Here is a 25,557-nt window from a genome sequence, read left to right as displayed (position 1 = left end):
ACACCCAGCTGCAGTTAGGCTCTTTGACCAGCACCTGCATGGGAAGGCTTCAGCTAGAGCATCTCCCAGCTCCTCAGGCAAGCGCCTCCCTCCCCCCGGAGTATAAACCTAAAAGGATACCATCTTGCTCTGCACAGGGAACTGTATAGCGTACGTTCATCAAATTCTCCCCCTCCCTCAACATGGAGAGGAATATGTAACAGCCTTCTGCCCCCTGAATTATGATTTCCATGCACTGGTTTAGTGAAGCAAAAACAAATGTATTAACTACACAGGATAGATTTTAAGTGATTATAAGGGATAGCAAACAGATCAAAGCAGATTACCTAGAAAATAAACAAAAAATGCAGTTCAGCCTTTGTTCCTCAGGTGTTTCCACAAGTCCTCTTGAGTGCAGAGTCAATGAAGAACCCCAGGTGATGTCATTCCCTGCCTTTTATCGCTTTTGCTTAAGATGGGAACCTTTGTTTCAAAGCTTAGTTCCCAGTCCGGTCTGTGGAAAAACATTGACATCCCAAGATGGAGTCTAGAGACATGTGGTCTCATCACATGTCTTTGTAGAATCCTAGCAGCCATTACTCAGAGGCTGTCTGTAGTGTGGAAAGCTCCCCAGGTGGGGGATAAGTTTTCCTAAAGCCTATTGTTTTCCTAAGGGGCCATTGCACTGAATAGGCCTTTCCCCACCCGCTATCTAGAATGAAAACAACTTGTCTAGTGGGTGTTACACAGGTGTAACTACATTGGAAATAAAGCTATATCGTCAATATTCATAACTTCAGATACAAAAATGATACATGCATGCAAATAGGATAATCATATTCAGCAAATCATAACCTTTCCAATGATATCTCACATAACTTATCTTGCATAAAATACATCATACATATGTCATAATCATATCACAATAATATCACTATGAAGAATATGGGGTGCAGTGTCACAGTATACATTTAGCTGTATTAATATAGGAACAACGAACGTAAGCCACACTTACACAAAGGGGAATTCTACCCTGGGAAGCAGTGACTCTGAAAAAGACTTGGAGCTCATGGTGGATAATCAGCTGAACACGTGCTCTCAGTGCAACACTATCGCCAAAAGCACTAACGTGATCTTTGGATGTATAAACAGGGGAATATCAAGTCGGAGTAGGGCCTGGTCTATACACTGTTAGGTCAACATAAGCTGCCTTAGCCAATCTAGCTGTGGAAGCATCTTCACTTAGATTTGGCTGCCGCCAATGTAAGGGCTTCCCCTCCCCGAGCAGTGTTGAGTCACAGTCAATGTAATTCAGTCAATGCAATGTGTCAGTATAGACACTGCGTTGTTTATCTCAACTGCTACTGTGCTTCAGGAGTTTGCCTATACTGACAATGCAAGTGCTCCTGGTGAGTACACACACCAATGACAGAAGAACCAAGTGTGCATACACACAAACGATTTAATAACCGTGGTGGCTGTATGCCAATGTAAGTTAGGATGACATAATTTTGTAGTGTTGACATTGTCTAGAGAGGCAAATTGCACCAGTGCCAACTACAGCAGCTAGAATGCTGTGTCCAGTTCTGGTGTCCGCAATTCCAGAAGGATGTTAAGAAACTGGAGAAGGTTCAAAGAAGAGTCACAAGAATGATTAAAGGATTACATGCCTTATAGTGATAGACTCAAGACCTCAATCTACTCACTTGTGCAAAAAAGAAAATTAAGGGGTAACTTGATTACAAGCACTTAAATGCGGCACAAAAATGTTATAATAGGGTCTTCAATCTAGCAGAAAAGAGTGTAACAAGTTCCAATGGCTGGAAGTTGAAGCTAGACAAATTCAGACCAGAAATAAGGCACCCATTAAACAGTGAAGATAATTAACAATTGGAACAATTTACCAAGAGTTGTGGTGGAATATTCATTGCTGGCCATTTTAAAATCAAGATTGGATGTTTTTCTAAAAGATATGCTCTAGTTCAAATAGAAATAAATTCTGGAAAGTTCTATGGCCTGTGTTATGCAGGACATCCGACTAGAGGATCATGGTGGTCCCTTCTGGCCTCAGTTTTATATATCCTAGTGTAATGGGGTGACCCAACCTGGGATGGGTGCCCTCCTGCAGCAGGCCATGGTACAAGAGGTACTCCTACCTCCGTTTCTCTCCTTCAGAGTCTCCATGTCCGGCTGTCTTGCCTCTATAGTGCCCCTACTTGGGGCTGGGTTTATTACAAAAATGTAGTCCATAACAGAAGTCCCAAACAAAGTCCATTTATCACCCAGTACATGTAGTCCTTAAAATCCCAAGATATCTAGTCCCTCGATGCCCCACATACACACTTCTGCCACACCTGGGCTCTTTTTCCGAACTCATCCATCCTTTTACCAGGTCACCAACCCTAGCCCTTCCAGCTGGACTGCATCCCTCTCTTTCCAGGAGGAGCTGCCACACTCTCTCTGCTGGGAATTTATCTTCATGAGAAGAGCATCCCTTACTCCCTTGGCTCTCATCCTTCTGGCTCCAGCTCTTCAGCCTGGAGACTGTAGGAAACCCCCTCTGCTTCTCCCGTCTTTAGTCTTCTCCAGCTCTCACCTTTGGCTCTCCAGCTTAGAAGGCAGCAGCAGGCAACTCCCTCTGTTGCTCTCTGGCCTTCAGACCTCTCCAGCCCTGGCTCTTGGGCCAGCAAACCCCTCTTGCTGTTTTCAGTCTTCCTCCATGAACCAGCTACAGCTTCCTTCAGGGACCTCCTCCAGTCTTTGGGTCTCTGGCAGCTCTCACCTTCTGATTTCCTGACTCTCTCACTCCCAGGCACTCTCACCTGCCCTCTCCTGACTGAAACAAGCATCTCACAGTTGCCTCTTTTCCTGACTGACTCTCACTGTCTGTCCTCTGGCATTTCCCCATTTATATGGCCGTACCCTCCCTTACAACAAATTGGGAGGCAGCTGACAAGTCAAAGGTGCATTGGACCTTGCTTTCTCTTAAAGGGCAAGTGACACCTATATTGGTGGTTCTCAACCTTTTCCATACCATGACCTCATGTTAAAACAAAACTAAGTTTCCAGATCAATGCACTATACTTTTGGGATCACTCCCCTCTAGACATAAAGAAGTGCAGGGTGCTCACAACACTACTGGACCTGTTTTCAACCCCTTCCACAGATTGTGTCCTCTCGGGTTGAAAACCATGACCTAGATCATAGGATGGAAAATATGCTGGTGCCTGATCTACGCTAGCACTACTACTGTTGAAGGTCGGGTGGAGATGCCCATGTGCCAGACCGACAGGAATTTTCCCTAAAATCCTCAGTGCAGGCACAGCCAGAGGATGGGAGAACACCCAGCAATTTCAAGAACATAAATTTTTGCACAATTAAATTCTTCATTTATATTTTCTACCTCAAAAGGCCAATTCACTGCCTGTAGCCTCGAGGAAATGATCATGAATGTCAAGGAACAAATCTGCTGCTTAGACAACAGGACTAAGAGGAGCAAGAGCAGACTAGCTAAATCTTACTCAGTTCAACAGCTCCTTTCCAGGTAGGAGTGTGCAGGTGTGTGAATGTGACTGTGTTCATTCCATAATGACAGTAGAAATCCCTAGATACCATCATGGGCTATGATAGATCTGATAATGAGAATGAGTTATAGTCACAATTACTGCATCTCTGACCTCTTCTGGTCCTCTTGGCCTCAAGCCATCACCTGTCTCAGGGTAGAATCACGTGATTCTCCCACTCTCAGACTGGGTCCCAGACTGCAGTCTCCGGAGACCAACTGCGATTACCTCAGCAGGTCTGACTTATGCTCAGTTTCTGTACCTGTCTTTGGGAGCAATGGCAGTGGTATTTAATAATCAAATGGACTTCTTAAAGCAAGGTATTATATATTTAGAACAAAAATATTCTAGAGAAAACAGATCTTAAAACAATAAACCAGTCTATACATTTGCCTGCCTTTCCCTAAGGCTTACCATTTTCTGCACTGAGAATGGCCCAACTGCTTCAGACTCCTTCCGTGAAGTCTCTCTCTGAGCTTGTCTATATAACAGCGCTGCAGCCACACCGGTTTAACACTTAGTGAAGATGCTAATTAAATTGAGCTTCTCCCGTCGGCCTAGGTACTCCACCTCTCTGAGAGGTGATAGCTATGGCGATGGGACCGAAGGTTAGGTCAGTATAACTGTGTTGCTCAGGGGTGACATAGTTATACCAACATAAGTTGCTAGTGTAGACCCAGCCTCTGTGTCAGCCTGTCCACTGGACAGCACCTAACAATTCACCCCCACCTCCAATCCTGATAAGGCCTTTTAAACTGTTTACTGTCATTTTGATGTCTGGACTCCCAGGCTTGCAAAACAAGGCTTGCATCTTCATTGGAGACAGGATCTTCCCCCGTTGTCTTTCAAGGGTTTGCTGAGATGTTCTTATCTGGGAAGCCTTCCTGTTTGTTTTTTCCCCAGAGCCCGCTGTTAAGTTACATCAGTACATTCATATAGGAAAGTCTTATAACCCACTATGCAATAACTTCACCTCACTCACCACATCACAATTAATAAAATTATTACATCTGCCACAAACAGAGTACCCAAATGCTGCTGCCTGGATAGGAGTGCGCTCCTCTGTTCCAAAAACAAAATGTATAAGCAAAGGGTGATGTGCAGGTGGAAACAGATATGTGGGGGTCAAAGCACAGGGCTTACATAATGTAGTCCATTTCACCACCTTATGCTGGAATAGACTGTTTATAACATATGGAGGGGAATGATTATAATGGAACATTTTACTCTGCACTAGTGACATATTGATACCATGGCCAACAGGGTGTCACTGCAACCACCTCCTTATGATGTGAGACATTCTTATCACAAAAATGGAAGGAACGAATCACAGAAGTACATAACAGAACCAGTAAGTCCTCTCCCTTCCCTTGTGCAGACACACTTTTTCCAGAATAGGAGTGTCCAGCTGGGGAGTTATACTGGTATAATTATGCTGGTCAGTTTCCCCATGTAGAGAAGTCCTTCACTCAACTCTCATTTTAGAGCCTAGCATTTAAACAATTTAGAAAGGTTGATTAATCAATCCCACCATAAGGATCATCAAGCTTATAAGCACATGATTGTCAAAAGGACTTTTAATCCTAACACAAGAAATGTTAAGGGTAGAAAAGATCCCTGCTAAATAACATTTGGATTTCTACATATACATATTCATTATTTGTATTGCAGTAGTGCCTATAGGCCCCAGCAACAGAGCAAGCCCCCATTGCGCTAGGCACTATATATATATAATATAGCTGTTCAAATTAATTTGAACCAGAACCTCAAGAGAATCTTAAGGGGAAGTCTAACTGTCTTGTATAAGCAGAGGAAATCCAGTCAGCCCTTCCAAAAACTTCTGAACAAAGATGTGAGCTGGGCAGTTCCTCTTGCTGCTGTGTGACATGGTTACTGTCTATATAGAATTTTATGCACATCTCAGGAAGCTTGGGGGCAGGACCAGCTCTAGGCACCAGCGAACCAAGCATGTGCTTCTTGGGGTGGCACAATTTCAGGGGCGGCATTCTGGGTGCTCTCGGAGGGTTCCCCCCCCCCGCCTCAGCAGTTGCACTCTCGGAGGTGTTTTTTTTTTTTACTTGGGGCCACAAAACCTGCTTGAGGGGATGGGATATGCACAGGGAAGTCAGAGGTGGGAAAGCAATGGTTAAATGGGATGGTATGTGCACAGGTGGGGATAGAGTGGTGATAATGAGATGTGTGCCTGAAAGGCAAGGTGGAAAGTGGTGGTAGAACAGGACAGGGACAGCATGGGTGGAAGGGGATGGCATGTGTGCAGGGATGGCAGAGCAGAGGTGGAACGGGATAGCATGTGTGCAGGAAGGACTGGGGTGGTGGAATGAAATTCTTGCAAAGAGGGCAAGGTGAAGCGTGGTGAGGGAATAAGTTATGTGCAGGAAGGGCAGGGGTGGAAGTGGGAAGTAGGATTCTGTGAGGAGAGAGGCATATTCATAAGAAGGTGAGTCTAGGTGCCTAGGATACGCCAAGGTAGAAGGACTGGAGACTAGGAACAGGTTATGTGCAAGGAAGGCAGGGGTGGAAGAATTATATTGGAATGGGACAGACAGGTTGAGAGATGAAAAACTGAACTAAAACAGCAAGTTACACAATCTCTTGAGGTTTTTGAATTCCTGGATAAATTGAGTGCATCAATTAAAGTAGCCCCAGACAGCTTAACCTGGCATAGCCAGCTAGCAATTGTGCAGCAGCTCCCCTGAGGTCTGACTGACCTTGGCAGCCTTGCTGGAGTTATATTTTCACACGAATGACCTGTTCTTGAACAATTTCTCCAATGTATTAAGCACAAACAAGTTTTTCTTTAGCATCAGACAAGCAAGTCTCCCCATTCCAGCGATTTCCTCCCCTCCTATAATTGTATATTTGTGTTGTGGGACCACGGAAAGCAAAAACCAGACTTCCCCTTAATTGCTGCATTCCCCATGATTCCTCCTGGTGTCTTTAGGGACAGAGTCCTTTACTGCTCATTTTAGTTTGTGGAATTCTTCCTCTTCGAGACTCCTAGAGCAACTGGTAGTGTTTATTGATCTTTCCCCACAGCTGTTCTGTTTTTTTTACAGGAGGATTGAGATTGATTATCCTCAGCCCAACATGTGAAGCTCTGGCTGGGCTTTTGTCTTGCTTCCCTGAAGAGTTTTCACTGGCACCAGTGGAGGTAGCAGCTTTTCAGGGATCAGTATTTATGGATGCACACATGGCAGAAGTTAGATTTCGGCTCCCTCTCCACCGCAAAAATCACTGGTTTTTTTTTATGATGAATTCTAAGATCTCTTTAGAAAACTTTAGACTAGTGGTTTTCAACCTTTTTTCATTTGCAGACACCTAAAAGACTTCAAATGGAGGTGAGGACCCCTTTAGAAATCTTAGGCACAGTCTGCAGACCCCCAGGGGTCTGTGGACTCCAGATTGAAAACCACTGCTTTAGATCAATTTGGTGACAATAATTGGGGGTGGGGAGAGAGTAGAGAGCTGTGCTGGCAACACAGGGAAGGGCTGGAGGATCAAACAGGTGGGTAGGATTGGAAAGAGCCAAAGGGAGCCTCTGGTGCAGCACTGAATGATCTTCTAAAGCAGATGGGCAATTCCCAGCATCAGCTTTTTCATTTCACTAATTTTCTTGATATCTCCCTGTGTGCCGAATTCTACTAGGCAGATCACCCATTTGACTAATTTACCAGACCACATGTGAAGGGATATAACAATACTATGTATATATATCCTCATACACACAGAGTTATGTACATACACATACAACACACATATACACATAGGCAAATTACTCTAAACCAAAACCCCAGATCCAAACACTCCTAAACTTTGGGGGTATTGCAAGCCCATATCCGGACTTTGTTGCAAATTTTGCAAGTGGCTTTTATTACAGAGAGCTGAACTCCAGAGCTGAACACCCTGAACTTTGAAATCCAGATTCAAATTTTGCAACTTGAGCCTGTCTCCATTAATTTACCTTTCATCTGAAATTGCTTTACAAACTACAGAAATGCAGCCACCTCTGGGATGGAATGGCAGCAGTCAACTGGCATGCAGTCAGCGGCACAATAGTGAGGGATAGAGTATGAATATAACATTAATGAGAGTCAGTAACTTATCAAAGGAAGCAGAAAAAGGGAAAAGAAAGGGAAACTAATTATCCACAATTATTACTGTCTTACCTCTCTGTGGATTCAAAAGAAAGTGAAGCAGAAACCTTTAAATCACAACTCCTTTCCAGAAACAAGGTGAAGATCCCAGAATGTCTATTAAGCAGCAAGAAGAAAACCTAAAGGCACTTTAGTGACCCTCCAAAACACCCAAAAAAGCTGTCCTGTTCGTCCTGTTGCTAACAGTTTACCCTTCCTAAGCCTGGGCGAAGCATAGTTTAACTCCAAATGAGTAACTCAAAGGCTTCTCAAAGTGAGCTTGAAAGCTCAGAACACTAGAGTGTTTTCTGTAGGAACCTCCACGCCAATCAGCAGCTTCCGTGCCTCCCCCTACTCTGTGGTGGGAGGTACAGCTGGAAGAGCATGTCAGTTTAAGAACAAGAATACGCTTCATAATTTTTCCCTCCGCCTTTTTGGAGACGTCTGTTCTTGAAAAAACTACAGTAAACACACCTAACTTTTTGCTGCTTCAGAAGCCGTCTGCAGAAAACAATTCATCATGAGAAAGATTTATCCAGCCTGCAGCACTGTGGTTTTACGTGGTTTTGCTTTTCAGTAGGAAAGAAAAATAGACAGTTTGTATTTATACATTGGAGACTTCACACCTGGCCCAGTTATGTCTCATTAGGACAGTTTTACCAGTTAGGATCTAAAGATCTTTAACATCTCTTAACAGGAAATATATTACAGAGTAAAAGGAAAACTCATTATTGAAATAAATAGTCCTTTTGACAAGCATAAACAAAGCAAAATATTCTGAGTTTGGAATTAGGTCCTTAAAAATGTTCAGTATTTTTTTTCCCTGACTGGCCCAAGCTAGTTGCTTGAATTCTTCTAAAGAAATGTAGTAACATCTCAAAACTTCCCATAGCATTTATAAAATACACAAAAAATATTTGGTGGAATAATGTAGTGCCAAATTCTGGCTTTGATACACATAAATGTGCACAGAACTAGCTGAAGCCAGAAAACAAACCTGTGGCATGACACTGTTGCATCCTGAGCTGACTTTCCCAAAATCCATGGAGCTGATGCTCCGTGCACTCAGTTCTGTTGGATGGGTGGGATAGAGAGTATTCCGAGGCAGGGCTGACATGCATTTTAATGCACCTCCCCATCGGCTGTCCCTGCATACCTCTCCCCTTTGGATCTCGTGCTCTTGTCACTGTGGGAGCAGGCTGGTCTCAGCATAGGTGCTTTGAAAGAGTTCAGTTGAACTCATTTGGAAGGGGTGGGCAAAATAATGAGTGGTGGAATCTGGCCTATTGATTTGAAAAATGTTATTAGCAGCATTTTAATACCAATGTTGTATCTTGTTTTTATATATTACTTAAAAAAATACATCCCATTTACAGATCTCTCAAGGGGCCAAATCCTGCATTCCTCACCTAGGGAAAACTCCTTTAGGACTCTGCAAGCCTGGGCCAAATATTAAAATAACAGATCCACAGAGGGTCTTCATTCTCAGGGTTCTCATTGACATCAGTAGCTGGAATGCTGTTTTAGAAGCATCTGTGACTTGATAAACTGATTTTGACGTTACATGAAAAAATCACTTTACAGAGAAGGAGGAGAAAGGAGCCTGGCTTAAGTTGTCAAACATGCCTTATAATGTGGGTTGCCTCTTTTTTGGGGCAGCCAATCGGAGGCATCCTGGTTCAATTCTGAAATAAAATTCCAGCATCAATATATGGGTGGATCAACATATTTTCAATTCAAATATAGAACTCCCATACAATAGATAATATCCTAGAACAAGCTCTTTTTATTTTAGAAAACCAAAATGTATGATGCTTATGAAACTATGGTGCACAAAATGCTGACCTGCAATTCATCTGGATTCTCTTGCTCCTGCTCATCAAAATCATACAGACAAAAAAATCTCAGCAGGGTACATCTGACTTTTATAAGGGGTGGGGTTTTTAAAGTTCTTTCAGATATATTTATTCTTAAGAGATGGGGCTTGATTTAACCACAATAGTAATGCTACTGAAGTCAGTATGAATAAGGATCAGTCATATCACCTAGCTTAGGAAGGATGGTCCAGTGGTTAAAGCACTAGCCTAGGGCTTGATTGACTAGGAAGTCTCTGTTCCACCAAAGGCTTCCTGTCTGACCTTGTGCAAGTCACTTAGCATCTCTGGGTAGGTCACACAGCCCATGGCACTGAGACTCCCTTCCTGGGCCGACAGATGGGGGCTTGCCGGGCTCACACTAGCACTCTACAGACAGCTGTGCAGACAGTGCTTTGCAGTTGTGGCTCGGGCTGGCGCTCGGGTTCTGGTGCCTAGGAAGGGAGAGGAGGGGTTCTTCAGTCAGTGTAGGTAATGCACTGAATCCTTCCATCCACCTAGCACTAGCTACACCAGGATTTAGGTTGGCTTAACTATGCCACTCAAGTGGAGATTTTTCTGAGCAATGGAGTTAAATCAACCTAATTTTCTAGTGGTAGACCAGGCCAATGATAGAGAGATGTGTCACATGCTCTGAATTTTAATTTCAGTAGGTAATTAGAGTACAATATTTCTGATCATTTGAACCTGGTTATCTGCAGGCACCCTGGATATATAAGTCCACTCTCCTCAGCATGGACCTATCTTGTTCTAAGAGTTGACTTATATGGGGCTTGCTCCTGCTTCCATCAAACATGGAGAATATAAAGACACACCACCAGGTAAAAAAATGACATTCACAGGAACAAAACTAGATTTGATTTCCTTCAATGAATCCTAGCTCATAGGCAGAGAAAATATTTTCGTCTTAGCCATGGAAAGAAATAGTGAGTACAACATTTCTGTATGTTAAACACAAATGACATGATACTATGAGCAAAATTTTCAAAAGTGACTTAGGAACTTTGAAAGTCAATGGCACTTAGGAATATAAGTCACTTTGGTGCTTTTAAGAATTGCACCCTATGTAAATAAAGTGAATCCATTTTCTGTGCAATACAATATTAATGGACAAAAACACCCTCATAAACATTTCACAAGTTATCATTAACAGGGTTCTAGAAATACCATTCCTAGTTAAGATACACACTATAGTTTTCAGTGTTGTTAGCTTTGCTTATTTGAATCTGTTTTCTGCCAAAGTGTGAAGAGATCATATTGACACTGTTGACTCATGCATTATACAATAACTGGAATGCCTTAGAATATGTAGAGGGTTTAGAATGGAGGTGTTTAAGCAGTTTCATTCCATGGGATGTCATGACATAACTGGAGATAGCTTAGTCTGGGTATTACAATTAGTCTCATAGAGCAAGAGTTTGACTGATCAGATTGCAGAAAGGTTCCATGTCATTTTATAATGCGACTTTAGAAAACAAAAGCACAAATCAGCATAAGAAACGGATTCTTGTGCATAAGCGTCATGCAAAAAAAATCACTAGCAGCAGCTCACTGCAGTATTTGCCAGCTATCTTATTTGTGCTCTGGTTCCTGGAGAAGCACTTAATCCTCTGTGAATTCTGGCCAGGGTTTATGGTTAAGTGCAGATAGCAGGGGACAATCTTTGATTACCTGCTGTTTATTTCCAGGGTCTGTTTTGTGTGATAATAGATTTTCAGCTGGATTTTTAAAGCTTAATTATTCAGACAACATACTCAGCACCTATTGCATTGTCACATGTACTGGTGACGTATTTGATGGAAGATCACAGAATGGGATGAGGAAGCTTGCTTTTGTCCTTCCTTAGGATCTTTGCATTAAGGTACCAAACAAGGTGAAGTGAACCCAGCAAAATGCCTCTCTGTGTCACCTCCTAAGTCCTTTAATACAAAATTATAACCTTTCTGCAGGTTTTTGAACTATCCTACCAAATTTAATTCAGAATTATATCCCTGCAAGAGAATTCTATAGGATGGCTTAAAAAATTAAAGAAAAAGGTCACTCTCTATTGAATTACATAGGGTTTTAAATTATTTATTTAGAACCCAGTTGGTTCCATCCCTGTTCCATTCTACAGAACTTTTCAATAAAGGGCAGCAGAACACTAAGCCAAATTTTTTTTTAAACTCCCACATTAAAGACACACAGGATATTTCTATACTAGAAATGCTACAGCAGCACAGCTGCAGCTACACCACTGTAGTGTAGACACTTACTCCAGCAATGGAAGAGATTCGTCTGTAACTGTAGTAAATTCACCTCTCCAAGAGGCGGGAGCTAGGTAGACACTGGGACTTTGGTTGACTTAACTACATCTCTCAGAGGTGTGAATTTTTCCCATCCCTGAGTGAGGTCAACCTAACTTTCTAGTGTAGACTAGCCCCCATATAAAACAAAGAGCACTTTATGGCCTGCGCCTTCTGCTGCTTAAGTCAAAGACAAAATTCCCATTGACTTCAAAGGGAAAGAGAGAAGAAGTGGCTAAGGCTATGTCTACGTTAGCATTGTGTCAGTAAAACTTTTGTTGGGCAGTGGTGTGAAAAATCAACCCCCTGACCGACATAAGTTTCACCGACAGAAGCACCCATGTGGACAGCACCATGTCGGTGGGAGAAGCTCGTTGGGGGTGCTTTAATTATGCCAACGGGAGAGAGCTCTTCCGTACAGCTGTGCCGCTGGAAGGTCTGTAGTGTAGACATAACCTACATGAAAAAGGCATAACCTGTATCCATAAACCAGAGACGGGTGAATTCAGCACCTGTAATTGTTTTACCTTTCTCATGCAATCAGCAAATTGGGCCTCAATTCAGCAAAGCATTTAAGCATGAGTTTTGAGGTCAAGTGTTTTACTGGATGATTCTATTAAAATATCACAGATTTACAGACAAACACACAATAGCCAAGCTTGAGCCACATATACTGAGTCTCTGCTGCCTACACTTATATTTTCTGTAGCTACTAGGATCATGCACAAGCTGATCTGACTAGGGCATAGTTTACAGGTAATCATCAATTCAGATGGGCAGCTTAAATAATTATTGGAGAGGGTATCATTCCCTGTGGTGCAAAGGTGTGACTCCCATGAAAGGGTTGATTTATGTAAGGCTACTGCTTCCCTGGGGTTGATCCACCAATGAACGTTTGTTCTGATGATGTAATGCCTGTAACTGGATAACCAGCCAGAGCGCTTTGGTGGCTGAAGTTTTTGTGGAGCCAGAGGGAGCTGGAATGCTCTCTGCAGCTTGCTTGTGCAGTTTCAGTTAAGCTCATGTGTATTAATCTCTTACTAAAATCAGCTATTTTCTTAATTCAGCTCATGAGTCTTAAATAGTTTTACTGTAAACACAATTCTTCCTCCATGCCAGCACTGAAAGTATCACCACCGCCTTACACTTCATCACACCTGATGGCACTTATGTGCTGATAAACAAAGAGTACCTGGGTAGCTGAGGGAAGGAATTCATGGAGTGTCAAATATCAGTAGGAAGTGCTAGCACACTATAGTGTACTGCTGCGGTTACCCGTGGCATGAGTTCAGAAACATTCTAGGGACGTCGCTTCACCTCGTTTCACACCTTAATGTGAGCGCCTTATTGCCAAACTTCCATCTCCCATTCCTTGACCTTCTGCCGAACTGGTCCCCACAGCACAACGTACCGCAAGGACAGGCTGAACATTTTGTCTAAGTAAGCTTTAAAAATCCATTGTCACCCAAAACAGTCCCTGTAGAGGAAGCTCTTTTTTATGGCCTTGTTTGGGTTCTTACACCATTCTCTCAAGTAAATGGTCTAGACTGGGCCATTAGTAGGGGGGATGTGGGGAGCACACTCAGGAGAGCATATGGCTACACGTGTGCCTCAGGGAACTGCAAGAGGGAAGGCTCCCTGTGTCCTCCACACCTTGTGGAGCCATGCAGGGCCTGCCTATTAGGCCGAATGCACTCATCTGTGTTGTAGGGGAGCTCAGATGGGGTATCCCTCCCTGTACAAAAATTGTGGGAAAAGCACAACTGGTACATTTTGGAGTAAATTCTAAAGAAATGGAGAGGGCAACATTGTGAGGTTGAAAACTGCTCTTGAAGGGAGCAACAGGACCCATAGCACCTCCAGAAATGCCTCATAATACCTGAGAATCCAAAGCAGATGACCCAGTTGTGCATGACTTGTGTGTGTGTGTGAGGTAGCATGGGAAGCTCCTAAACCTTTCAGTTCCTGCTTTTTGCCTACCTGCAACAGCACCTCTCCTGTTGTGACTGACAGGAGCAAAGCCTTCTGGGACAGAACAACTCCATTAGTAATGGGTAGGCAGTCGACATAAAAGAACAGGTTCTGGAGAGCACAGCACAGTGCCCACTTAACACTAAAATCTATATTTACTTTTGCTCATTAAAGATTTGCAAGGAGTAGGACAAAGTCTTAAGGATGGTGACAATTGTTTCCCCATTGCCTTCTGGCCAGCACAGTTCTGTTAATTATTAAAGGACACCTGGTTCTGTGTTAGAAGTTTGTTTTTTGGGGGAATGCAGGGGAGAGATTTAATGTCATCCTGTGACTTCTGACTGTTCAGTCAGGTCTCTGCATTCATTCTTACTATATAGAAATGTGTGCTGGGTTCCATTTATTGTAGGGCCCTTAATATTTGTTGAGAATGTAAGTTTTGCTGTCATTAACCACGATCAAGCAATTCACTTAAGCAGGTGTTTCATTTTAAGTCCTGTTGATGCCAATGGAACTAATTACATGCTAGAAATTAAGCACATTCTTAAATACTTTGCTGGTTTAGAACTATAGTATGTTTTTCTTTTAAAAAAACCCTCCCAAGTTGTATAAGAATTGCTGATAGAGAGACAGTTGTATTCACTGTACTATTTAGCATCATTCACCCATGGTAACAAGTGTTTTTTCCGATGCCTCATTTACAGAGAAAAAGAAACCTTGTGGGTTGGGTGCCCTCCCTTCTTAAAAGGAAAATCCTGTTACCGTGCCTAGAACACTAGTATACAAGGCTCTTGTCCTGTTGGCCTAATAAGTTGTAAGACCAGTTTGCATTCAGCTTTGCCTGACAGGTTTAATTTCCTCCTTTACCCATAAATATTCCTTGTGGCTGGAAAGGGTGCTGACAGCAGTGGACTTTGCAGGCTGTGTGCTTTCTCAGGCATATCCGCTTGTGGGACAGGACAGCATTATTTGATCAGAGCGATTATGTCATTTTTGCATTATGTTCTTCCCTACTTTAAGCCAAGTTCTGATACTAACAGTGGCCTTGGGCAAATAACTGTGCCAGAATCTGCCACCATTACTCAGGCTGAGTAGTCCCAAGAAGAGCTGGCTACTAAGCTGCTACTCCGTGTGAGTGAGCATGTCAGAATCAGGCCCATAGAATTTTGGGTCTAAAACCTATGAAGACGGGGGGGAATATCACCTTCTCTCCCTCTCTCTTTCCTATACACATAAAAATAGTGATAACTAGATAAACTTCCATGTGAGTTTTTGTTTTTCCATCCTGACTCTTTAAAGGTTTAACTGCAAAATGGGTGCAAGACAATGACACTTTATTTTGCACTTGTATGCTAACCGGTCTTGGTGTGCGCGCACAGCACCCTGCAGAGTTATCTACTGATGTTACTGGTTTTAGGAGCACAAATAATCCATGAAATAAAAGGCTGTTCCAAGGCTGTGGGCAGACCTGGAGAGTCTGCATTTAATGGGGATTTTAATAAGCCATTCCCTCTGAATTTACAGCCCAGCCCTTTGACAATTCCCAACCCACTGCCATGGGCTAATGCATAAAGATACTGCAAAATGCCTTCTAATTATGAACTCTGAAGTTTGGAGGAGTCAGGGTGTGACAGTAACACCCCACATTTCAACTCCTGGCCCTGGCTTTCTTAATGCATTTGTTCAGGTCCTACAAATAGATTTTTTTAAAAGAACTAATTAGACTTGTGTGCTTATTAGATTTCTGGAAATGCTGGGGGACTAATAGTTACCTTGTTCGTAAAAGTTTTTTAATTTTATGCAGATTTATCAGTATTTTTACATACTGTTCAGTGTAACTAACTTAGACCACAATAGTGAGTGCCCTGGAAAGGCTAGTGTATTAACTGAACCACTTTTAATATTTTACATGCTGTCTTTTGCTAATAGTCCTTAAGATTTAAATGTCTGGAAGGCGATGGAACATTCTCAGTGGAGAGCCCTCAGCGCTGGAATTCACTGTCCCATTGGTTCATCAGAATCTGAGTGTGTTGACTTTTTTTTTTTTTGCTTATCTATTCACTGTGGGCCAGATTCACACAGCAACACTTATGTGGTATTTGGCATTCAAAAATTCTGAGGGATGACAGGACAAAAGCAGAAGTGGTCAAAAGGGGAGTGATTTGGATGTACTCTGCAAGAACTAGGAATCTTAAGACTGCGATAACTTCTGAGAATTTACCAAGAAGAGAGGATTTGAGGGACCTGTCCCGGTCATGAGACTGTAAGGGGATAAAGGAAGGTTGGGAGGGGCATTCTTTCCTCTGGCTATTGAGAGAGATCTTCCCTTTTGAACCATATTCTTCCAATTGAGAACTGTGTTTTAGAACACACTATGTCTGGGTCACACTATGCCATTCTGTCTTCCATCCACAGGTTATACTAAGCAGCTACTTCATGGCATTGCTTCAAATCTGTATGGCTGTGGATCCTGGCAAGGCAATTCAGCTCCAGCTCTGGACAACAGTGTGAGGCCAGAATTTAATCAGATGACTTTTGCCTGATAGGGGGCAGGTGTGGAGCAGAAATAAGTCTCCTATTTGGGAGAGGACCCCTTTTAGTTTGACACTGCCAATAAGTCACCTGTATTGCTTATCATTTGCAGCTGTGCTGAGAGCCTTCTGCATGAGTGCACTAATTTAATTTTGGATTTAATAAACTCTGATCTGCTGGAGCCATTTACTCTGATCTACTGGAGACATTTACTCCTACGTTTAGGCCCTCAGTTACTATGGTGACAAATGCAATGGCAATGCCAATGGATTAAATAAACTGTATCACTAACAGAGCTACTTATAGATAATAAAAATAAAACTGTGCCTTTGGGGTGGAAGAACCCTACCGTTTGAGGGTTCGGTTTTGCACTAGATAGGTGCCATTACAGAATCTGGACCTTAGCCTTCCTCTTCATCCCATACTCTTGGAGCTAACTCCCAGGAACTCTTCTTACCCTGCGGTGGCAACATAGCCAATTAGTCCTCCTGTCTGCATTTTGGAGAGGGTCTTGTGGAGTATTGGGGGGTTTTTTTGCCATCCATTTTTCCTTGAATAGCCTCATCAGTGTTCCTTTCTGCTGACCCAGCTCACAAAGGCAAGATTTGGCTCAGCAGACTCAGAGATTGATCTAGATATCTGCTTCAACTCTTCTCCTAGCCACACGTGGTGATAATGACATTTTGACCCATGTAATAATGATAATTCCATTTTCTTGGATTATTGAGGATATAGCTCTGTTGCAGCTATTGCTTAGTTGAACACTGTAGCTATTTGTTTATAAGGGAAGATGGTATCCCAACAATCAATCAAATGTTAGTAAAGCAGCAGAGCATTTTATGTCCTAGAATCATCATTTCCTTATTTTGTGGAAAACCAGTTTTCCTTCTGCTGAAGAAGCCCAGCATATGCTTTAAAGACATAGGAAACTAGGTAAAACCAGTGTTTATATAAAAGGATGAAGTTTGTTAAGGAAGGAGACCTGGCTGTATTTCTCACAGAAGATCTTTTTAAGCATTAATTTAGTACTATTTATTTGGCCTCGACTGGCATGCCTGAAAGTGTTTATGAGTAAGGACAGGACAGTTTAAACTGTTGGGGCGTTTATAAAGAAATGACTGTGACATAGATCAAGCCATTCATGCTGCTGCCACTTTAGGCAGTGCAGTTTCCTCACAACCTTGGATTTGGATTTTAAGCGAGCAAATGGCAATCACCTGATACAAATAGGAGAGGGATGGCTCAGAGGGGAGATTACATAACCAGGATCTGTGCATCAAGCATAATATACCTTGGGATTCCAAAGCAGCTAACTTATCCCCCTTTAGGTTTCCATAGGGATTAACTTAAAGACTGGTACAGTGGAACAACATTCACCTGTCCAAGTTTTCATAAAAAAAATAATTTTTCTGCTTCTTTGGATCCAGGCCAAACACCGCATTTCATAACATATCAATGTTTGGACTCAACCTGCCTGAATTTCTGGTTAATATTTGCTGATCTTGGTAAATATGACACCCATTTCTATTTTCTAAGGGAGGGATTTGCCAAATAAATTCATTTCCATTTGAAAAAAAAACACAAACATCTGAGCTGGATCTACAAGCTTTTTCGTGGCTTGATGGGCCTCTGACAATGCCTCTCTTTCAGACCTGTGCAAAACGTTTGACAGGCAGACAGTGACCATTTTTTTGAAATAAGATTTATTTAAGGGAAAAAAGCATATGTGCATTTTGATCTGATGCAGTGGTATGAACTTTGCTGAAAGCAAAAAATGAAAATCATGTATCCAAGAAGAGCTGAATGTTGGATGCCTTGCATCTAATGTTCATCTAGGTCCACTGCATAATTTCACCCTGAATCTTACCTACCTGATAGGCAGCTCCCTGTCAAAGCATGAAGCCTTCAGAGACTCAGAGAAATGGATGTTTTTCCCTTTTGAAAATACTTTAAGACCAGATTCTGCCTCATTTATTTATTCCAATGTATAAATACGCAATGAATGGCTCTGGGTGCTGTCACCTCGTTGAAAATGTATGGTAGTGAATAAAGTCAGACTGAAACTGCACAATAAAGTGCAGTGTAATTTTCACATTCTGGGGTACAATCCAGACCAGTGAGGGGCTGTGTCACCACTGCCCTACAGCCTTGGGTGCCTCCCAATGCTTTGTTGCTATAGCTCCCAACCCAGGCCCCTCACAAACAGCATGCAGGTCACACCCTGAATGTCTGTGCATTTTTGCAGCCTGCCAGCACTATCCAGCCACACTCTGGCATCCACCAGCCTAGGTTACCACTTGCAGGGTGGCCCCAACACATTCCCAGTCCTGAATTTCCCCGCAAAATGTGTGTTCTGCACTGTCCAGCCCTTTCTTGGATAGTTCAGATATTTTAGGTCTGTTGCCCATGTAAGGGAACAATGTCCAGCACTTTGCTACTTTAAATGGAGTTACCACACAGCTCAGTTTAACCACAACACTGAATTAGTTTTCATTAAAGAATAAAACAAGTTTATTTAATTACAAAGAGAGGTTTTAAGTGAGTGCAAGTACAAGGCATTAAAGTCAGAAATAGTTACAAGAGAAATAAAGACAGTACTAGAAAGCGTTGTAAAATGCTTGTAAAACAAACTAGACTTGGTTAAAGGTGAAATCCCTTACCGCATGTTCCCAGTAACATTGCTGACCAAATTTCCAAATCTGCTTCTGAAGTCCAAAGGCTGTTTCTTTTGTCTTCTTTGGTGTGTGTGTGCGTGTGTGTGTGTGAGAGAGAGAGATGGCTAGGGAGAGACACCTTGGGGTGGTTTCGCCCCGCACTTCATAGTCTAGTTACCCTTTGAAAAGTATTTTCCTGAGGTTACCCCTAGATAAAGTTAATTCCTGCTGTGAGGACAGAGACAAGACATTTTGTGGTGAAAGAGGTTCCATGCTGTTGTTTACTAAAATGCAGATCAGTTTGTTCCTGCCCCACTTCCTTTCCAAAGAATGGTCGCTTGACAGATGATTGCCCATCACCTTTGACACCTGGCAAGAGGCGTCAGCTTGTCCTTTATCTTTGAAAAACGAATTTACCCAGACTTGTTTTGTAGCCACCTTTCAGTCATGATGTCAGCTTATGTTCATAACTTTACATATAATGTTGCTACCCACATTTCACCAAGATATTATTTGCCAGCAAGTTATTAGTTTTCAAGTGATACATCACAAGGCATATTTTGTACAAAGATAATTACAGTGGTGTAATAGGGTTTGAATACAGAGGTGCATTTGGTCAGAGTAATATAATCATGCAGGCAAAGGCACACTGGAATGGGCCATGTTGCAGCTGGAGTTCCCAGGAAGAATTCTGGGGGAGTATGGCAGAATTCCTCCTAGGGGCTCCTGGAGAGCACATACTGAAGCAGAATCTCTATCTTCCTACTTCCAACCCTTTCCATACTCACCCATCCCTCCCTACCCTCTTTCAAGCAGCTAGCGCACATGGGAGGATTCACAGAAAGCAGAAGCTGGACTCTTCATGCTCTGGCTGTCCTTTTGTCCAAGATGCAGGAGTTGGCTGGGGGTTGTGGGGTAGGCTCCTTGCCCTATTCTTCCTCTTTTAGCCCCTCCCAGGGGTTGGCCACAGTCCTACCCTTCTTCTGTATAGCGACCTTCATGCAAATGCTTCATGAAACTGGATAATACAGTCACAGAGCTTAATTACAGAAGGGAGAAATGGAAATTAAAAGGAATAGGCAAGATAGAAAAGGTATATTCTTGAATCAGCAAGTGTATCAGTTAATATGTCCCTCAGTTACACAGGTGCACCTGCATTGAGTTCAAGTTCACTTCAGTGAGCTCAATAGAGGTTGCCCCTGTGTAAGTGAGGTCAGTATGGAGCCGGTGAGAAAGGGATGCAAACTTTTAACATGGCATCTGGAGGGCTAGAATGAGATGGAAGTAATGGGGGAAGAACCTAAAAAATGTTGCATTGTCTTCTTCAGAATCTGCACATAGCAAACTAAATGGATCCTGAAAATTCCCACTAGAGCTTCTGCTTAAAAACCACCCTTTCTTCTATGGTGTAGACTACATGTAAGCATTGGTGAAGGACTTGGAGATAGGACCAGATTAGAAACGTGAGAAGGGGAATTCCTACTGAAGTCAAAGGAGGAGCAGCTGGATCAACTAATGAAATGCAGATAAACAGATCCAAGATGCCAAATTTGTATCCAGATTTTGAACTTCTCAAAGTTCAGGGCTCCTTAGAACTAGGGTTTCAGGTCAGCCCATTCTAGAGAAGAATCAGCTATGATTTAGGCTCAAAATCCAGATTGTGGCTCCTTTCTCTCTCCTCCCACAGTTTGGGGACAGTCCGTTCTGGCACGTGATCTAGGGTCATCATTAATTAAATGGATGTGGATGGGCAATTAGTGCCTTTCCTGGCAGAGTCCCTGTTGTTTTCTACATCAAAGGAAACAACGAGAGCCAGAGCAGATGTCACTGGAAACCCCCTCTCCCAACACAGTCGGCTTGTTAATCAGAACAGAATTTCTTACTTCATCTGAGACAGAGACCATCACTGCCAGAAAGGACAGCAAGAGGGCCAAGAGGGGTAACGGGGGCAGCAATGCTATTGCTGTTGGAAGTGAATAGAACTGCCTTTACTGCCGGTTATTTCTGTAACATTCAGAATAGATCCTTTTGTCACATACAGAAATGCACTAAGAGAAGCACAAGAAACAATTAGAACAGAGAACGGGACAAACAATACGTGTCGCGGCAACGTCACAGGCCCAATCCTGCTTACTTTACTCACGAAGAATCCCTTGGATTTCATGAGAATGGAAATCAGGACTCAGCTCCATATCCCTTACTGACTCCTTCTTCTAAAATTGCCATGTCTAAGAATATGATAATGGAATCAAGTTAGGGCAGCAGTTCTCAACCAGGGATCAGGGACAGTTAGACTTGCTGGGTGCCAGGGCAGAAAGCTGAAGCACCGCTGTGTGGGACTAAAGCCCAGGGGCTCCCAGCCCTGCCACCTGGGACTGAAGCCGAAGCCTGAGCAACCTAGATTTGCGGGGACCCCCGTGGAATGGGCCCTGGGCAACTGCCCTGCTTGCTATCCCCTAACGCTGGCCCTGGATTTTATATGCAGAAAAACAGTTGTTGTGGCACTGGTGGGACGTGAAGTTTTTATAGCATGTTGGGGGGGCCTCAGAAAGAAAAAGGTTAAGAACCCCTGAGGGGTAAATGATGAATAGGTCCCCTTGGAGAGACATGGGAAACGGGCAGTGGACTATTTTCCCCCACACCTAAAAAAGCAAACACAAGTACCCTCACATCCCCTTACTACTATGGCCTAAGGTAACTAGGAAAACCCAAGTTTTAAAAAGCATCCTGCACTTCCTGACTGGATCCTTCCTGTCAACTTGAGTGTCATTATTGGATCCAAACTTTCTGTGCAGTTATACCAATGCATCACTTGATGTTATGAATCCAAACGCTCTACATTTGTGCTTTTAAATGGAAATTGTTGGTGACAAAAGTACTTTCATCTCTAGTTCGGCTGCCCTTTAAAAAAAACCCAAAAAACAAGACCCCAAAACCATCCATAACAAAAAGCTTGCTTTCCATTTTGTCACATTTCTGGAGGATTCCATGGAAACAGAGGTTAGAAGCTATTAAAATGCTGAGCATGTAATTAGAGAGACAAGATGGAGAGGTAATATCTTTTGATGGACCAACTTCTGTACATGTTGCTGGCACTCAGCAAATAATAAACAAAATAAATTAATTCGGTGCTTGCAAAAAGTGCCACACTCTCTTTTTATCTTACCCAGAAAGCAACAATAATACTAGCAGTGGCAGTTCAAGCTTCCCCCGCTATCCAGTGGGCTCCAGCCAGACTTGGAGGGGCCACCTGGAGGATAATGAGATTTATTTAGTCATTGGCCTGTCTGCTGGAACTTCCAGGGTGATGAGTGGTTTTGTGATGTGGATACCTCTCTGCTAGGAACTGAACAGAAGCCACTGACTAATGTCACATAGTCTGCAAAGAGCAATCAGACCCTCCTTCCTACCAGACCCAAAGTATGTAAGGCTCCAAGTGTCATTGCACAGGCCTTGGGAAAGTCACTCTAAGTCCATTATGAAGCAACTTTGAGAAAAGCAAAGGAAATAATTAAAAAAAAAAAAAAAAAGGATTCTCTGATCTTGTCCTCTGCCCAGCACCCGGCCACCAGCATGAAGAACATTGTCAGTCAGAGAGCGGCAATTTGGCTCAGAAAACTGAGGTTGTACCAGGCAGTGCTCTAGTGCTGGATTATTTTAATTAATCGGCTCTTTGGGGCTTGTTTGTGATGTCACAAGCCATGTGCTCACAGCAGCTCAGAAAACCTCAGGAAAAGGGTGCTTATAGTCTGTAGGGCTGTACATGGCTTTTCCTGGGAATTTGTGAAGTCTCAGGCAGAGCAAGTGGAGTCTTGATCATGGGAGGTTAATCCAGGCTGCTAAATACATGCAAGGTAGGGCAGGGAACACTGAGCAGAGTGAACCCACACTGGAGCAACCAGAAGGGTGGTGGGGAAAGACAGGAGTAATAGCTCTGTCTTTCTTTAAGAATAGCTAGGCGAGAGGGAGATATAGGACTAGAGAAGAAACACCCTCTTTCTCCCAGTAGCTAAAAGCCACAAAATAATTGCAGTGAGATGCTCTGACATCACTTTGCAATATTCAAGCTGCAATGTTACGTCTATACTTAATGATAGCATATCATAGTGATGCAATAACCAATGTAAAGATGGCAGAGGTCAGATCATGCCATGGCTATTTGTAGCTCTCTCTGATTGCACGACTCTCCAGCTTTCCACAGTCCAGAACTATTGCCATGTAAGTATTATCCGCACCCCCGACCCCCAATAGTTACTAAGTACCTCTGTTGAACTCTATTTTGCAGAGAAAGGAGGAATATCAAGAAGACCCAATGTCAAACTCTTGAGGGGAACCCTAAAAAGTCAGTGTATGGTAGATTCTACTCTTTCACTCTGAGGTGCAGATCAACCACAAATAAAATGAGTATATTAAAGCATTTTTGTAAAAACAAGCACCCCCAAATCCTGAGGCAATGAAAATCTGATACCCTAGTGCTCTGTATGGACTATTTTTTGGCATTCTAAATGTCTAAATTCAAATTCATATTAAGCACCTTGATTACACAGAAAGGAGCAATAGGTTTCTTGGCAGCTTATTGCAACAGCCTGCATGCTACAGCCAGGACGGAGTACAAGCTCGGTTTTCAGACATCTGCAGGCCCAGAGAGCCATTGGAGAGAGTTCATCTGGTCTTAATTACAGAGGAATACATTCCTCTGTTGCGTGCTTAGCATTATGTAATACACAACAACGAATGCTTTGCACCCTTACACTCCAGCCTTGCTTGAAACAGCAACTGGCAAGCAAAATTAGCATCTTGATCTCTCTGACTGACAATCCATCCCGTTTGTGCCACGCATTAATAGCAATCCTGCTGGAAAGAAGTTTCAGTGGGTGGCCTGTTCCCCATGCAGCAATAACCCAGATGCCGATGGCTATGAAGTCCAGGCTTTGCTGAGATAGGCAGATGTCTTGTGGGCAGTAATGTGTCATTAAGACTGTAATTATAATTTTAAAAAGAAATGCAAATGTACATAAACTTTCCCAACCCGGCATCTTACTCTTGGTCAGTTCTAAGATAGCACCAAAGAAAATACCAGACTCCATCACCAAATTCTACTCCCAACTGGTCCCTGAACTTCAACTAGCCAGTAGGGTCAAAAAGGGCTGACAATAACCCTTCATGAGACTGGTGTAATGAATTCTCTGGCTGCTGCTTCAGATACACAGTAGCTTTTGAAAATGGAGATATTTACTATCAGTTTCTATAATACATGCGAAGAGGTACGAGACGTAGTGACAGGGGCACTCTCTGATCCCTGCTGAAAAAAAGAGTTTAACTTCAGTTACACTCTTTCACAGATGCTCAGGGAAGGAGAGCAAGAATGGCTGTTTGACAGAGGGGAAACAATGCCTTTGAGAAGGACGGATTCGGTGCCCAAGAGACAACAAATGCTGTGCAGTATGGGTCTAGTCCCCAAGTCCTTAGTCAAGCAAAACTCCCATTTGATCTTTCTTTAAAGGTAAGAGAATAATTTCCATGTCCATTCATTCTTTGGCCTCTCTTGTGAGATTGCCAGCCATTAAGGCGCACTGTAATAGCAGTATCTGCAGTAAATATAGGATATTTATATAATGCTTTATATGTTCACAGTGTTTTGCAGACATTAACTAATTAATGCTCACAGCCCCCCTGTAAGGTGGGTGTGATGGTGTACCCCATAAGGCTTCATGGGAATATGCTTATGAATGTATATATAATATACACCAGGGCTTTGGAGCGGAGTCCAGAGCTGGAGCGCGGAGCAGCTCCGGAGCAGTGGAGCTGCAGGTTTTTGCCTGGAGCTGGAGTGGAGCCGGAGCACAGCTCCAAAGCCCTGGATATAACTGGAATATGTTTTATGCTACATATGCCATGTAACATCTCTCTGTAAAGGTTATGATCTACTGAATCTATTAATCCTATTTGTATGCATGTGTCATTTTTGTATTTGAAGTTACGAATATTGGCTGGAAACTGGCTTGATTTTTAAGTAGCGTTTGTAAAGCATTTGGTCAGCTTCTTGAGAAAGGAATGTGCAACATAATTGCCCAACCAAGAAGCGCTTAAGGAACAATGGATCTTGGAATGCTCCAATCCACATAAGAAGTCTACTTGAGGACGTTCAAGGTAGCATGTGAACCATGGCTGCTACCTGTAAGTTCTGAGTCATGCAAGGACATGTGACTTGCCCAGGTGACTCCAAAACTCCATATTGTAGCTGGGATTCTACACAGGGGAAGGGAGGGGTGTTCAACCACAAAAGAAAGTGTATTTAAACCCCGGGGAGACCCCCTCCATTTTGTCTTCAGCTGGCTAAAGAGATAGCCTCTCCACCCCAAGCATACCTGAAAGAGACTGGAATAAAGGACAGTAACTTCAGGGGGTGTGAGTGATTGCTGCACCCAGACTAGAAGGAGACCAGTATGTAAAAGGAAGCTTACTGGAACTGGTGAGGTTTTATCCGTATTCAGTTTTCTTAGACATAGACTTGCGTGTTTGATTTTATTTTACTTGGTAATTCA

At 42.8% G+C, this 25,557-nt stretch overlaps 1 protein-coding gene across 1 annotated transcript in view; it reads right to left on the bottom strand.

Annotated features, from left to right (window-relative positions):
• Positions 1 to 7,992, bottom strand: part of SPATA13 (spermatogenesis associated 13) — a 114,688-nt gene extending 106,696 nt beyond the window's left edge. The window contains exon 1 of the mRNA XM_034758740.1: positions 7,730 to 7,992. The gene's annotated coding sequence lies outside the window, so the exon portion shown is untranslated. The remainder of the gene's footprint in view (positions 1 to 7,729) is intronic.
• Positions 7,993 to 25,557: the final 17,565 nt, after the last annotated feature.

This window comes from Trachemys scripta, chromosome 1 (genome assembly GCF_013100865.1).
Source record: "Trachemys scripta elegans isolate TJP31775 chromosome 1, CAS_Tse_1.0, whole genome shotgun sequence".
NCBI lineage: Eukaryota > Metazoa > Chordata > Testudines > Emydidae > Trachemys > Trachemys scripta.
This window is presented reverse-complemented; position numbering and strand designations above follow the sequence as displayed.